The following is a 17,305-nucleotide window of genomic DNA, read 5'->3' as shown; positions in this document are numbered from 1 at the left end:
AAGCATCCATGGCTAACCAATACAAAATCAAAAAGGGGAGAAAGAAGAGAGAACTCCTCAAATTGTTATTTCCTTGTGTACTCACATGCATAGCTATTTACATATGCTTGATTTGAAAGGAGTCAAATGAGCAGTATCCTTATGATTAGTACGATCAAATATTTACTTCTGTATTTAAAAGAAAGAGGGCCTTTCTCAGTGTAGTTTTGAGAAATACATAGGGCTTGGTTGTCTTGATGTAGAGATGGGACATTGTCCTCATATTTTTGAAACGTTGCACAAAGTGGGTAGTGGAGTGTAATGGAAGAAAATTGTCAAGAGAAACAGGGAGAATAGGCTGGAATTAGGAGTGGTCCATGATAAAAACATTTAACCTTATGGCTATGTATGCCATTTACTAATAAGTGTAAGGAAAAGTGGTTCTAAATAGCCAAATAATAATTAAGAATTAATTTGAAACACAGAAGGAACTCAGTAGAATCATAGAAATTTTGCTGTAAAATACAAAGGCAGTTGTGTAAGTATAAAAATATGAGAGGCGAGAATAGACAAAAACTGTATGGTGGTTTGTCCTACTTCAGATAAAGTTTTGGAGTAAATTAAGAAAGTAGAGAAAATTGTAACTACTCTGTCTGACATACAGTAAAGTAATAGGTATGACTTTGAAAAAGACATATGCATTCTTTTCTTGCTTGCAGCAGAAAATTTAATGAATATCAGAACATATTAGGGATATCAAAATCAGTCATATGTACATAAAAAAGTACTGAGGGAAATCAAGGTTCCAAGAAATTCGATTGTATTAAGAATGCTGATATTATCAGGGCCTGTCCTGGAGTTATAGAAGACATCAAAAGAAGCAGAGAAACTTTTTGCAATTTTTAATAATCTCATGAACAAAGAGACACTAATTGATTGGAAAAGAGTAAATAAAAAACATATGCTAAAAGAAGTAAAATAGAGCATTTGTAGGCACAATTGCTAGACCTGTCCTTCTTTGTATGGCATTTGTATGAAGTCTCAGAGTTGACTGCAATGGGAGCAGGACCACCACTCCCCATTATACCAATGTGGAGGTAAGGGGACTTGAGGTTGTTACTAAAATGAGATTAGCACTAAGTCTAGCTTCATTTGTAACATTAAGAAGCTCGACATATGGGACTGAGTCATCAATGGGACTAAATATAAACCAGCATGCTATGGGTGAGTTAAAAATATCTATTTTCAAATAAAACTAATCAGAAGCAAAAGCTAAATAATAACATTATAAGCCACGTAAGTAGAGATGTACTTGAAAGCAGAGGAAATTACCTCTCTGAACTTGGAATATTGTGTATAGTCCTGATCATTCCAAGGCAGATTGTGAATCTTGAATTGAGTAGTACCTTACTCCATAAGCAATCTTTGTTGACTGCAGTGTGATCACTCCTGGTGAAATGTACGTTGAACACAAGGAAGAGCAACACAGTCTGGTCTTTATTATCTAAAGCTTATAATAGAAAAGGTGGAGCAGAGCTCAGCAAAAGATAAAGAGACTGAAAGATCTAATAAAAACTTTAAATAAACTGGGTCTGTCATCTTTGTAAGGGAAAAGAGTAAGGGGGAATGTCACTGGTGTGCACCAAGCTCTGCACAGAGGAGAGATAAATAATGGTCTAAAACTATTTGAACTAGCGGCAGAAATGAGAGACAGGGCATTGAATGTTAGCCAAGGCAAAATGAGAACAAAATGATTTGGCAAGAAGTTTATTTGACTAACTGCCAAATGAATAACAAAGGTCATAAAGAGAAGGAGCTAGAGATTTTTGTTTGTTTGTTTGTTTGTTTGAAGATAAAAACAAGGCAAATAATTGAGAGGAAGAAAACCATTGACAACTGTTAACTCAGAGGAAGGAATGGACCAAAATAGACTTCTTTCAGCCCAACAATTGTATATATTCCTAAAGCATAGGAATGAGAAAGTATTTTTGATAAATCTAGTTCTGGATACATATTTATTTCACTTATTCCTATGAATAATATGAATAAACTTGTATTTGGAGTCTCATTGTACAGTATTAAAATACAATTTGCAAAGCGAATTAGAGTAGAGGTACATGGTATCATATTAGCCCTAATAGTACATATAAAAATAAGTCTAAGTGTCAATATTATTTTGTATTACAGAAGAGTTTCCTAAACTGTTTGGACGAATGGGATTTTGTCAGCACCCAAGTTTCTTGGGATCACTGGGCACTCTTGTTATCAAGCTTTTAATTAGAAGGCAATAGAGTTCTGCAGACCAGCTGCAGTTCCCTGGCTATGGTCTAATGGCCGCGAATAGTCAGGAAACCACAGTTTGGACACTGTTGTATTTGCATTCTGACAGGCACTTTTGAAAAATAGAAGATTTATAAAACAAACAGGCACAATATGAGATGCTTGTACTCTATATGGTTTCACCTAGGAAAAAAGCCAGTGTGCTATGCAATAAAAATTCCCCATTCTTATTTACTGTGATCCCAAAATAAAACTTCCCAAACTGTAGTAATTTATCCTATTTTCAGTAGTTCCAGTCCACTATCACGACAAATGCAGCAAAATGCACTGTAATGAATGAAATATATCAGTAGAGAGGTCTGTACATGCAGCCACGTTGTGCTACAAGCAAAGGCTGATGCTCACTCCCCTCATGGGATTCCAGCAACTGGCGCTCCTTAGCATTTCAGTACAGTCTGCTGGAGATAGATGCCTTTTGTCAGCTAATTTGCCATCCTGCTTCTTCAGATAGCCAGGAATTACTTCTTAATTGACAGAAAGCATTGAATGTTGTAAACATAGACTCCGCATGCTACATGAAAGCAAGTTTGCAATCTTAATTATAGCATATAATATCACTGCAGCGCGTATTACATGTACTTTTCGATATGGTATAAAGCTTATTTTTTCCATTACATATTTATTTAATTCAAATTTTCATTTAGTATCCTTCAAGGATATAATCTTTTTTTGTTTCTTCCTTTTCTAAATCAGATAAGATGAGATATTTTGCAAAATTGAAAAATGCAAGGCATTTGTACCAAATACATTTCAAATGTATCACATTAGCTAAAGGTTATCACTTTAAATAAGGTATATAGGTTGTGTTTTGGAACAGGAACAATATAAATTGCTGTGTTGCATCATTTCTCTAACCTAATAGTGTTTTGCTATTAACACCAAATTAATATTTAGTAGCTACTCCAAATACAGAGTGACCACAGCTCATTCAAACCATTTCTTACTGATATCAGTGGATGGTGCATTATTTTTGTGCATTATGATTTTGGTATACCTCTTTTGTTTAAAGAAGCAAAAAAACCCCCCTCTCTTCTTTATACAAAATTGCACCCCAGGGGCATGGAGTTTGTAATTTTGGACAAAATAGCAAAGCAATTCTTAAATTAGAAGAAGAACCTTACTCAGCAATTTGTCCCATTGACTCAAATGGGAATATTTGTGGAGTAAGGTACTACTTAATATGTGTAAGGGCAAAAAAGCTGACTTGTTGTGAAGTGGCAATAGGTTTGGGGTTTGTTTGTAATTTTTATTTTTTTTTTAATCTCAAGATGCGAGTATGGAAACTATGGAAGGTAGTAGCTGTATTGGCTGTGTTTCTATGATAGAGGTTATTTATACATGCTTTGAAAAAATGAGTGCATTTCTCTGCACTGAAGAGCCCCAGAAGTATTTCTTAAGCTTTAACTGGCTTTTGTTGATGTGTCCACAATACTGCCACAGGTTACACAGTAAAATCCTGCTCTTTTAAACTCTTTTAATCACTCTTATCTGAATCTCATTTTTATCTCTGGACATGCAGCATTTATTCATTAATGTCCCTAAGTATGTTAACCACCATATGTTCATTTATGTGAACATCCTGAGTGAGTTGGAAAAAAATAAAAGGAAAAGGCACAGCCACCCCAGAAAATCAGACTGGCTGTTCCAGAGGTCAGTTAACCTTTCAGTCAAGGAACAAAGCTGTGGCATACGCACTGGTTTCAGGCCTTCTGCATACAAAGCTGTATATAATGGGGATTATAGCACACAGTTCCAGGATTAGACCCAGCTATGTCTATTTTAAGGTGGCTATAGTTAATGTCTGGCGGCAAATGGATTCAGGCTCTGGTCTTTCCATGAGTTGCAAGTTTACTTAAAACACCTAAGGGTCTAAAGGCAATACAGGCTTTGTTATTAGGAACAATGGTGGATGAACATGCTTTCTTATAGGATTAACTCCAGACACCTCTACGGTGTGGAGAAGAACTTATTTTATTTGCAATTAGTATTGACAGTTAAATATTTCAGCTGTATGCACTGAGAAGCAAAAAAACCCAAAACAACCCCCAAACAAACCCAAAACCAATAGCAGAAAAAACAAAACAAAACAACCCCCGTTTTTTTTCTGTAACCCTTCAGTTTGGTGTTAGTAAAGCCTGCTAGAAGTGTAGCTGAGGGTTTAGCTGTTATTCTGAAGACCAAAAAATGAAATAGTCTTCTGTTCAAAATGGTGAGAGCACTAGCATGACTCCATTTCACATTTCCTTAGAGCATTTATTAATGAAAAAAAATAATGATGTGAGGTTAAGCTTCACTGTGGCATTTAGCTTATGTATACAAGAGTTCTGTGGATAAATCTGGCTCTAAGTTGCTAGGAATACATCCCTTTCTGAAAAGAGGTAATTTATGACTCCATCTATGAAGCTGTGTTTGAAAGGAAAGATCAAATACAGGAAGAAAAAAAGCTTTTTGTCTGGTTGTGTTCACTATTTAACTCCCCTCACACGGAGTTCTCAATATTTCCTATTGTTCTAGGATTCAACATACAATTTTAAAACACTTTTATTTATTGCAATTTGAACTACATGCATTTTTTTCTTTTCAGCTACCGATACAGTGGGAAGTTTAGCAATGCAAGAAATAATCTTGCTCACACATTATAAAACATTGGCACCTTTACATTTCTAAGGAAATAAAGTCTACCAGGAAAAGTACTTTTAAGGCACTGCAACTTTTTCCCAAGGTAAATATTTCAATGCATAAAATATACTAATCTAGGAAAAAAAGCACTTGAGACATAATAAAGCATTTCATGTTTGCTTTAAACCAATGGGTTATATTTATGAAAAAAAAGGCACAGATTGCCAGCGTTTCAAATACCATGCCTTGCAATGTATAGGGTCTAGTGACATTGTAGCATAACATCTGTAATTTGAAGTTTTCCTTTGGAATGTAATGTAGGAAACACAATTTAGCTATGTCAACAATATCTTGCAAAGTGTTCCCATTTATAATTATTTATATTGTAAATAGCTTTCTGAAGTAAATTTGAAGTTAATGTGCATAAGATGTATTTATTATGTGAAGATTTTTTTTTGTTTAAAATATAGCTACCAATACACAATTTTTGTCTGTTTTTCTACATTTTTAAACTAAGGATTGTCCTATATAGGATACAATTTAGGAATTCATTTTAATTAATGAGACTATTTCTCAGAATTGGGAGGGGACATTGTAAAAGTAATTTATTTTGATTCTTGTGAATCCTAAGTGCTCTCTGAATCTTGAATGAAGTTTATCAAAATGTGAAGGGACACTGGTAATATACTGCTACCTTATTCAAGAAAGATGCCCGAATCTGCTCGAATACTATTCTGTCAGGAAAAGCTGACTTACAGGGGCTTAATTAAGATTAATTGTCTACTTTGTGAATAGTCTGCCATGTTTCTTGAAGCCATCCACCACCCCTGTGCCTCAGCTAAATCAGCTTGCTGACTTGGAGCGTGATGCCCCTGAGGCCCTTAAAATACTATACTCGGACAAAAAACAGTTTTACGACAAGCAAATAGGTGAGAAGTTATGCTAAACTGCATTCAGACTTGAGCGCTGGCTATTCCTTGGGTTTGCGTGCTTGTACAGTTCAATCGTCCCATAATAACGTGAGCCACTGTGCTGCAGCAGCTTAGCTGCCGCAACCCTTGTCTGGTCTGGAGTTTAGGTCCTTCTGAGCTCAAGGGTTCAGGGTCACAGCTCTCACTTTCTAGACCAGTTTCTGAGCCATCAAACCCCATCCTCTCAGTCACTCTCACTGAGGGTCTCCCTTGCAGGTGAACAAATGCGAGACTGATGGGTGGTGTCAGAGAGTAGTGGGAGCCCGATAATGTGGCTGGGTGAGAAAGCAGCTTTCTCAGGAGAGAAAGTGGTTGCTTACATATTTTCCATTTGCAAGACTCAGAGCAAAATACATAACCCGTGGGGATGGGGGTGAGATGCACAGAAGAGTCAGTTTTGAGTCTCAAGTAAATTAATTGCATAAAATGGAGATGCAGTTGCGTCACTGGCCCTTCACTCCTGTGTGGACATAGGCACTCAGTTCTTGAAGATGCTCCTGGGAATAGGGAATGCTCTGCAGCAGTGAGTTAGATGTTTAAGCTACGTTCATGATTTTAGCATTTCCTATGGGGTAGTTCAGGCAGTTCCCCTTTCGTTGGCCTGAATTTGGCCCTGGTTCTCCATGCAGGCAGGAAATGGTGTCATCTTTTCCCCAAACGATGCTCTTTAGCTTTGCAAAACATGTGTTGGGTTTCTTTCTTTCTTTTTTTTTTTTTTTTTAACGCATGGGTGAGGGGTTTCAGAAATGCCCGTTAATGACCCACCTCTCTGCCTTTGAAGCCCATGCTGAAAAAGAGACTCTGAGATCACTGGGCACTCAGGGGACCATATTGTCCTCCACAGGACAGCAGTAGTCCTTAGTTTCTCTATGCTCAGCTCTGCAACAAAACTGACTACCATCCTCGATGCTGTGTGCCGAAAGTCCGGCCACATCCATGCCTGCTCTTCAGTCTTTCTTCTAGTAAATAAAGAGTACCCATTGCCCACTGGTCTCTATTCACTCTTGCCTCCTACGCTCATTGGCAAATTGCTCTGCACTGAGGAAATCTGCTGTCGTGGCCATTGTAATAAAAGTGTGCGATACCATCAGGAACTTCCTCTATCCCCATATGGTGGCCATCAGAGGCTTCAGCATCAGCACTTTCATTTGATACAGCTTCTCTGACTGTCAGAAGGTCACAAATAGCCTGCTGCTATGCAGCCTGGCGTGCCTGTGTGAATAAAAAGGGCTATCCACCGCAGCACAAAGCCTGACAGGCTACATGGTTTCTTCATGGATGTTAACAGGAGTTTCACTGAGGGTGCACACAACGCTCTGGACTATGGTCCGGAGGCCAGGTGCAAGGCTATGTATACATGGAAACAGCTGGACCTCACCGTCATCAAGCCTGCTCATCCTCGCAGACATCTCTCTCTGCCCACAGCCCGTCGTTGCCTTTCTCCCACAGTCCTCTCATTTGTGGCTCCCTCAGGCATTATCCCTTCCATTTCCCTTTCCTCTCTTCTGCCCAAAGCCCTGGCCTGTGATTTCACAAATCCTGTGATCTAGCTTGCCCAGCAAATGTCCTCTGTTGATCCTGAAAATCATGTTTTCCTTTTCACGAGGAAAACGGCTATCTGGCAACAGTTTCCATCACTTGCACTCCCCTTTCCCTTTCCCTTCTTTATACAGCTGGTGTAAATGCCATACCGAGGACCCTGCAATCTTTTTCTCACAGGCATTAGTTCTGCTGCAAGAAAGCTATTGGTTGAGGGAATGGAGGTGATGAACTTTTCAGAAAAGCTACAGACAAAAGATGATAGATGCCTTCAGCATACCAAATACACACACTACTTTAGCTGCATTGCAAAACATCATCACTCTTGGCCTGCAAACAGACCATAAAGACGAAAACTGAAACCAGAGAACATATGCCTGTACTGGAAAATAACAACAAAAGCTACTATCAGAAGCACCTGAGAGGGAAACTTAAAAATTGGGTCTTTGTCTAAGTATGCATTAAACTACGTGCAAATAATTAAATGTTCATTATTACTGTTCATCTCATCATTATTAGTCATTTATTCATTATTATCATAAGCTGTTATCAGCTTTGTCCTTTTATCATATTATCTAAATTTGTCACCTCTTATCTGTACTCTTTTAAATCTATAAATAAAAATATTTTATAATAAAAATAATATTAATATAAAATGCAGAGCATAAACTGAGGCCTGGAAAATAAAAACCAGAAAGTATCATATATATCATGTTTCAAGCTTTCAACTGACTATAAGCTCCACTATGTGGTACTCAATGTATCAGGTGGTAAATGTCATATGGGAGCCATCTTTCACTTCCAGCAATATTCCTAGGAATTGTTAGTATGACGTATTTGGAAATTATACCAAAGCTGTGTTGCAAACAGATAAACTTGTATGTTATCAAATGTGCTATATTTACTTGTTTTTTTTGTTTGTTTTTTTTGTTTTTTTTTTTTAAATAAGGAGAAACATGACAAAATGGGGAAGAAAGCTTAAGGTTCTTTTTTTAAGCTGGATGCTTTCAATTTCCCCTCAAGATGTAGTGCCAGCGATCATTTAATTCACTTTCAAAGGCATCTTTCTATGGCTCCTTCTATGTCCCTTGAAACTTGAGGTAGTTCTGAACTAGTCAGCCTGTTGGGATCAGCTAGAGCAGCTTTGAGGTTACACTGATTTGTGCCACCTACCATGACTGCCTACGCATCTGTCACATATGAAAAAAAATGGCCCTCTGTCTTGTAGAGGGTTTCCAAGTGCAAGAGGGTTGAAACAGCGGTAAGCATCTCACCACCATTTAAAAACACTTTTTCACATTAGTACTGTCTGCTTTGTGAGGTAAGCAGGTTAGACGTCCACCATTCTCCTGTGCTATTACCTTCACAGGTGGTAAGAAATGAAAGGAAGAAGGTACCAGAAGATGTGAAACTATGCTTTTTCTACCACACTGTCCAGCAAAACTGAGTGAACACCCAGAAGACTATTCTCATCACGGCAGAATAAATGCTTGCCCGGTGGAGTCCTGCCTGTATGCAACCAGGTGAGGCAACTTAGGTGGGATGCTCTTTTACACTGACAGTGGGGCGGCTAGTGAATCCACGTTTGTATGTACAAGCTAGGCAAAAGCCCATGCTAAATGTCAGTGTTTTCCATGTTGGTGACGTCCTGTCAAAGGACACTAGGACTGCTGTGTGCTGAGCCTTTTGCTGCTTTCCTTTTACCTTTGCATCCATTTGGAGCCCAGGGGAGAGCTGAAATTGCAGAGCAGCTTACGCAGTTCTAACAAGAGTCAGATCCATTTTTCGTCTGAAGCTTCTTGGTTTTGATTCTGACACAAGGCATTTCATCAGGTTATGAATTATTTTTACAAAAGCAGGACTGTGTTTTGCCTGTCTGGTTCCTCTGTGGGACAGTTGTGTCATTTTCTTTTTTTTTTTTAAAGAATACCATTGAAAGGCATCCTTTGTGTTTTCAATTTGGAGCACATCAGTGAGGTGAAAAATACGGCGTTAGTGTTATGTCTATTTCAGTCGAGGGCACAACTGTGCATTTTGATGTTATGTTTCTGCCTTTTCTTTAATCACAAAGGCAGAGCCTTTCTTCTCTGCCGCTTTCTATTTAACCTCCAAAACAACTGCAAAGTATTAGAATGACTCCAGTATCCTCTCCAGCATGACTGTTTCTTGAGCTCAAGAGAAATGCCCACAGTTTCATTAGGCTGGTTATCTGACAGACTGCTCATAGAAAACAGCTGATTCCTTTTTTTTTTTTTTAACTGAACAGCTTTGGCTTCCTGTGATCAATCTTCTTGGCTACAGCAGTAAATATGCTAAACTACAGGTGCCAGCAAGCTTTGAGACAGTCTGAGGCATGAATGTTAACCCACGGTTGTATTTTGCATGTCATCAAATAGCCTACCTTGTGTACAACTATTTGGTCTATTCGCTAACTTGGGTTTTTAACTTCATATGTGCTTATTTACTTAAGGAATTAGATCCAGTGCGGGAGAGATGCAAAACAGCCAGCAGTTTAGGAGTTTAGTAAATAATCTCAGCTTTGTTCAGTTTTGCTCTAGGTCAGGCTGCCGCATGGAGTAATTCCATATGGCAACCTGATTTGAGCTTACTCAAAGTAAACCTTAAAATGGATTTTGGCAAAATCCGTCCAGCCATCAGGAACCCATTCTCAGTTTCTGCTGAGGATTTCCTGATAGCTTTCTTCATTTAAAAAAAGAAACAACAAAAAAACAACAGAAAAAGGGAAAAACTTTGAAACTTCTTTACTCTCTGAAATACCCTTCCCCCCCCCCCCCCCCCCCCCCAGTCTTAACCATCAAAAAGCCCCTTTAGGCAGCTCTCATCTGTGCCAAGAGCTATCGAAGCTAGAAGGTGCAAACATGGCTTAAACGGCTTTGCCTCCCTCTGGCTTGCTTTGCGCGGCGCCTTCCCTTCGGCCACGCGGTGCAGCGGGCGCAGGCTCTCGCGAGGGAGAGGCGTGATGGGGACCAGAAAGGTGAAGACCGGGCGGCCGCCGTGGCCTGGTGTAGAGCGGCGGCCGCCCGGTCCCTCGCCGGCTCGTGCCACGGCGGTGCGTGGGCCATCAAAGCCTCTGCTGCTCGGGTAAGGCTAAGAGGGAAGCGTGGGGATTTGAGCTGTGGGAGAGCCTCCTGCGGGGTGCCTCCAGTATTCAAAAGCCAGCGGTAAAATCCTGGCATTAATGAAGTCGTTGACAGAAATACTTTGGTGCCGCTGAAGCGTGGCCAAAAATGTAAAAACATTTTGAAAACAACGTTTGAGGCAGCTCAGTGTGCCTCCCTCAACGGAGCGAGGGAAAGCGTAAGTAAACAGAGAGGTTTACTCGTATGCGAAACAAACATATTTAAAAAAAATGTGGGTAGGGAAACAAGTACACACACAAAATCCTCTCTCGTTATTTAGCTGAACATTGAGAAATGTGAATAAAACCCCTGAGATAAAACTTGGGCTAGAGCAGAAACTCTGGCCGAGCTATTTTAAAGTGCGGCTCTTAGGACAAGCTGCTGATTGAAATCAATACAGCAAGACCTGGAATCTGAAAAGACCATTTCTAAGACCTGAGAGGGTCACTGAGCAGAAGTGTCAGTTGATAGTGTAGAGGCTGCAATTGCCTTCACCAAGGTGCTTCAGTGTTTGCTTTAGTGACTTCTTGCAGCTGGTGGCTGAGCATACATTTAACATCCCACCTGAGATCACCCTGCTGGGGGAAGGGAAGTTTTTAAAGACTTCTGTAGTTTAAACAGCTCCCTCACCTTCCACATCAGCACGTCACAGATTCTGTATATTAATCAATAATGTTTGATTAATGCACTGCATCAAATGAATTGAAGAGGTTATTTTTTACGAACAGAATTTAAAAGGGATTGAAGTTCTGTTTTCTGCTTCAATTCTTTAAAAACATTAATTCATTTGACTTATTAACAAGCTGTGATTTACCACATTAAACTCTTTTAAACAGACCTTGGTTAATATTTTCATTTTTCACACAGTAGCAATGGATTGGTTTTGGTATTTGTTTATTTGTTTCATTATGCAGCACTTGATTAAGTAATGGCTTCACAAGGAGGGGCAAAATACAGACACTTTATAACATTAGAAATTACGGTAAACATTTCCTGGTAGTTTAGCAGAAGGGGATGGAAAAGTGGTTAGAAAATAAATAAACAGAGAAAATGCATTTCCATTTTTCACATGGCATTGTTTTCCCTGCACTAGAATTGCAGTATTATAAAAATAATATCAAAAAGTCAAGAGTAAGAATTGAACTTTTCATTTATGCCCAAAGGAAGGTACTCTGTTTTGATTACAGGATACTTTGACAATGGCTATTTTAAAGTGCTGGTTTTGATGCTCACTTAAAACCATACTACTTTATGAATACATGAAGAATTCATTCAAATTCAGTTGCACTGTATTTGTATTACAAGGAGGTGCAGAGGAGAGAGAGCATTCAGGTAGAGTTTGCCCAGCCCAGTGTTTCCATTTTAATTACTACCTATTTTTAGCACTCAGATTCTCAGCAGGTCACTTCAGCTCACTGAGGTAAGTGAAGCTGTACTGACTTGTTCCAGCTAATGATCTCCAAATCTCTCTTTCTAGTTGTCATGGTCTCTTACGAAAATGATGTTCATGCAACCACACTGTCTCTTTGTCCATCTGTCAGTCACTTCATCCTTAATATCTTTGCAACTCTTCAGCCTAATTGAACTAAGTTTTCCAAAGAGATGTCAGTGTAAATTCTCACAATTTTTGTAAAAATAGGATGCTACAGAGAGGCAAGAGACCTTCCATGCTGCAGCTCAAGTGAAATGTGAGCTTTCCTTTTACACAACATGAGAACATGGAAACTCAGACACAAGACACCAGACCTTCGGGAGTGAGATTCACTGGGTTATCTTCTCCCAGAACTGTGTATTTTATTGTATTTAAAGTTACTTTGATGCTATCCATACAAATCTAGTTGCAAGATCACTTTATGTGTCTGAGCCTTGAAAAGGCTAGATGGTCTCCTGCTTCAGGAAAACATTTGTTGACATGGTGAAACACCTATGCTCAAGTGAAAATTATTTCAAAAGAGCTCTATGGTCCACATAAAAGTGTCACTGAGATAAAAAATGTCCCAACACAAATGGATTTAAATCTCTAAAGTGTTGGGGTTTTTTTAAATCATCTTATTTAGGACTGCTTGCTCAAATATGAATTAAATAAGAGAAAACATTCTATGTGTATTTTCAAGCAGTGTCCTTACTCTTACTGTAATATTTCAGTTCAGCAGATTTTTTTACCATAGCTCGGGAATTATTTAGGACGATAATGAAGACTGCTATGATGATGTATATGGAAACAGCTAGTTTTAAAATCTAGCTAGTTTTGAAATCCAAAAGGATTTTAAGGATATTCACTGTGATATCAGACATTGCTACAATGAGCACATAAATTCCATGAGGTGAAGAAGAAAAAGGAGAAAGCATGCAAATTCACAATGGCACGATGCATTTGCAATATGGATTGCACTTATCTTTTTATTTGCCACAGACAACGTAAATTATGTGCAACAGAATGGAGAGTCAAATGATCCAGCATCTGCATAACACTATAAATTACACTGCACTGCGTATGCTAGAGAAAAGAAGACTTTACCAGTTTCTAGTTCAAATGAAACAGTGTAAAAGCAGTGTCCAAAAATCAATCCCAGATGAGCAGACCCTTACAAGTATAGAGGTTCAACTACATTTTGGTGTAAGTACATTATACATATGGGTTTTCAAACACACTCTTCCAATTCACTTTTACTGTCAGTCAGAGGCAATAATATTAGAATAATAACAAGCACCTGAGGTGACCTGAGGTTTTGCAGTGTTTATATGAGTGCATCTAGGTTAAGATCCTTAGCGTGTCTCCCACTGTACTGTATTCCACATGCAGTCTTTTGTCCTTAAGGGTTTCCTCTTCTGGTGAATGGAGAATGCTTTGCCAGTTGTACCCCTCCATTCCCTGGAAAGTGGGTGTCTGCTGCTTGGCTGCTGCAGTTGTGAAGGGTCCAGTCACTGTCTTGGCCAGTCTTACTCCCAAAATCGCAAGGCAATCTGAGGGAACTTCTTGGTTCTCCCATAGATTTCGCAGATTTGAATTTACTTTGTTTCTGATCTTGTAGATAAATTCAGATTATAGAGATTTCAGAAGGCAGAGACAAAAATGACAAAGGCAAGAGTTGTTCAGGTGCTTACGAGGAAAAGAAGTGGCACACAGAACTACAGAATAATTGTAATTCTGGCTGGAAATTGGTGGATGCATGTAGAAGGAGGACAGACATGGGACCATGCAATTAAGTTGGCAGGAAGGCAGATAGTTAAGCTTCCTCTGACTTAAAAAGAAAGATTCAGTGGACTTGCTGGCAACTAGTATGCTTTTGGTTTTTTTGTGTTGATTGATCGGTTATCTTTTGCATGAGAAAAATAATTTTAGCATTATAACAAGTATGCCCACTTCTACATACCTCACTCCAAAAATATTTCACCAACTCTAGCAATAGTTTTCCCTGAGTAACCAATGAAACATCAGGTCTGAATAGATTCAGTCTTTCTGAAATAGTCTTTGTCTTATGTCTGGGAAGTAACACAAGGAGACCTGCCTTCAGGTCTGATTGCTTAGGAAATAGAAGAGAATAATTTCTCTTTCAATCAGTCTATGCTGCAGGTTCTGTTAAAGTATATCGTTTCTATCTTCCTTAAGATGAGGTTAGTCTCAAATAATCCAGAAAGACAGATGCCTTTGGGTTATTTATATTTTTATATCCTTTTCCATGCAATAATAAGAGAAGATAGACTGACAATTTTTTTTTTTTTTTAAACAATGGCCTTATGGCTAGCAGACAATGAAATGAGACATACAAAGAGATTTCCAAATGCTGTTAAGCTTTTCAGGGCACCAAGTGTGTGGTTAAAGACCCGTTTTGCAGCCTTTGTGCCTGATTCCCATCTCAGCTGCACCAGTGTAAGGTGGTGGGGCTGCCTCCCCTGCAGTCAGAAGCCATCCACCTTTGTACAGTTTTACAGCAGACTAATTGTGGCAAATCGACCAGACGTATTCCTAACTGAACATGGTGTAAAAGAGAAAGAGAGGGCAAAATGAGCCTTTTTGACAACAGTATCCACTGTGCTTAGTGATTCTTAGATGTTGTACAGTCGTCATAAATCAAACAGCAGGTGGTTTTAATTGATGAAATTATCCTTACTAATTTTTAAGCTGTCAGAGACAGATCTAAGGCGAGTTATGTGGTCGAGTTGGAGTGGATTGTTTTTTCTTAGAAATGTACAAAGCATTCTGTCTTCAATTCTGAAAATGGAAACATGACTTCTTGCTGGCCTTGCTTGGGCGTGCAAGGCTTGCTGGCTCAAAGGAAGAATGATATTTGCTTTAAAAAAAGAAAGACAACATTTTTTAAAATGTTCCAGAAAGATCAGGTCACATCTTCCCCCAAAGATCCTTAACATCTTTTGTAACAGTACCAACAATAACTTGTGCAGGTTTTGGACAAAATGTGCCAGTAACAGTGCAAAAAAGTAAAATCGATGGCCATCTCAGACACAGAGCTATCGTTCATGAACAGATTGATGTGTTCACGCACAATTGCTCTGAGAGGCCCTAAACATGTTGGGGTCAAATCGGCAAAATAGGTAGCAACTGTATTCTCACAGCAGCTTCCAAAGGAGACAGGCAGATGTCTATTCTGTCTTGCAAACACATTCTTTTACAATGTGTTACTTCATCTCTTTTATTGCACAAGAGGAAAGTGAGAGACAGAGAATCAAGGATAACACTAATGATAGACCATATGGAATCCATAAACAATGTTGTTCTAGAATAAGATGGCCTTTAAAGGGGGTGGGGGCCTTATTGTACTTGGGCCAGACATTACCTAACTCCCCAGGTGAAAGAAGGAGAATAGGTGAGAATAGGGAGCAGACGCTGGGAGTGTGCGATTCAGAGCAAGGCTTTCTGGAAGATATAAAGAGCAGCTTGAATCCCTTTAAAGGTTTGAGTTCCTTTGTATTAAAATAGGCTGCTCCTACTCTCTGGGAGCTGAACCCTCCTCATGAAGACTGCTGAAGAAAATAGGATTTTGAAACTGGATTAAGAATTCGGCCTCTTGTTCGTGAACCACTTAGGAAATCCTGCAGTTTTATGTGAAGACATGGGGTCCCTAAGGGGGGAAATGACTGAGGGAATATCCTCCAGTACAAAATGCCCTTTCTTTGACAAAGGGAAGCCAGTAACAACAGCAAAGACTCAGGGCTGTCCTAAAAAAATGGATAGAGAACCACTACACCGCTGCTTTTACAGTTTTTTAAAGCTCATTTTGGATAGCACTGCACTCAGCAAGTCGCCCTGCTGAAAGCAGTCATCGCTCTTGGTGCTAGCATCTGAGCCAACCTAGCCCATGGCCAGCAAGTGGGACAGCTGTCTGCAGCGAGGAAGCTAGAGGAGTTAGTTATTTCTCTTCATATTGCGTCTAACTGGCCAATGTTTCAACTGCATGAGAGTACGGAAGAATGATAGTGTCTGTCTCCCCCAACATATGTGAAGGTTTCAGGTTTTGGCCTTGTTGTATTTGACCTCATTTAGGACAAAAATGCTTTTATCTAAATCAAAGCCAATTTCTAGTATTAGTCTGAACTTGTGAAGACCCCCAGTGAACAAAAATATCACAGGAATTAGGCAATACGTTCAGAATGCATTTTGAAGTTTTAAGCATGTGCTTAAGTGCTTTTCTGGCTCTACTTTAATGAAAGATGGAAATGTAATGTGGAAATATGACCGAGAAATTCTGTTTCATTAAAATTGGAATGAATCCCAGCGATGAACAAAACTCAAAATGAAGTACTATTTTGAGATTTAAAAGTAGCTTCTCTTCATGTTTATTCTCTCCATTTTGCCGCTGCCTGATGTGAGCCCACGGCGAGAACACCACAGAAAGCCTGCTGGCTACATTTCTAATGTGAAGTAAAACATACCAGTTATTGGACAGTGGTTTGTCACACTAGGGCATGCTAGAAGGACAGTAGGAATAATGGCTGAAGTATGAAAGCATAACAAGAGATTTGTTTGCTTATCTGAAGTTTATCTGACTGCCATGAAAAGGTTATAGGACACAGAAATAGATAACAGTAAATGGTTGATATAGAAGAAAAAAAGCCATTTCTGTTTTCCTGTCTTCTTTGATGTAATTCCATAATTTATCTAGTAACAGCAATAGAACAAAAGCATGTTGAGGGAGGGACCTTCATCTGATGCAAAACAAGTAGCTATGCTGACTTCTGCATGTTTGTTTGGGGGAGAGGGCACAGCCACCCGGCTCAGCGTGTCCCAGAAGGGTTTTCTAGTTGGCGGCCTCTGTCTTTTTGCAGTTGTGACCAAGTCACCAAGCAGAAGCAGCCACTCGGCCATCTCAGCCAAGGCCAAAATGAGGTGTCAGAGCAGGGTGCCCTTTCTGGTGGCTCAGAGAGAGGCAGGAAAAATCTGAAGGGGAAGACAGTCAAATGCCTAGGGAAATAGTGAAGGATTTTAGGAGGAACAATACTCTGTTGTTTTCCACAGGATCTTTTGGCTGAGTTACAGAAGAGGAGTCTGGGTTTTGTCTCTCCGCACAAGGGGAAGTGACAACTTGGAAGGAGGTAATTGTGCCGAGACTTGAACCCCTGTCCTGGGAGTAGCTCTCTGCTCATGGCACATCTTTGCTTTGGGGGCTGATGTTTTTTAACAGCACTTGTGAGAATGATGCTGCCACTAGCGTGGCAGAAAGAGCCTTGGGTGATGAAGGCTGCCACGCTGGGTCTGAG

The sequence above is a fragment of the Accipiter gentilis genome, chromosome 15, assembly GCF_929443795.1.
Source record: "Accipiter gentilis chromosome 15, bAccGen1.1, whole genome shotgun sequence".
Lineage (NCBI taxonomy): Eukaryota > Metazoa > Chordata > Aves > Accipitriformes > Accipitridae > Astur > Astur gentilis.
Note: the sequence above shows the minus strand (reverse complement) of the source record.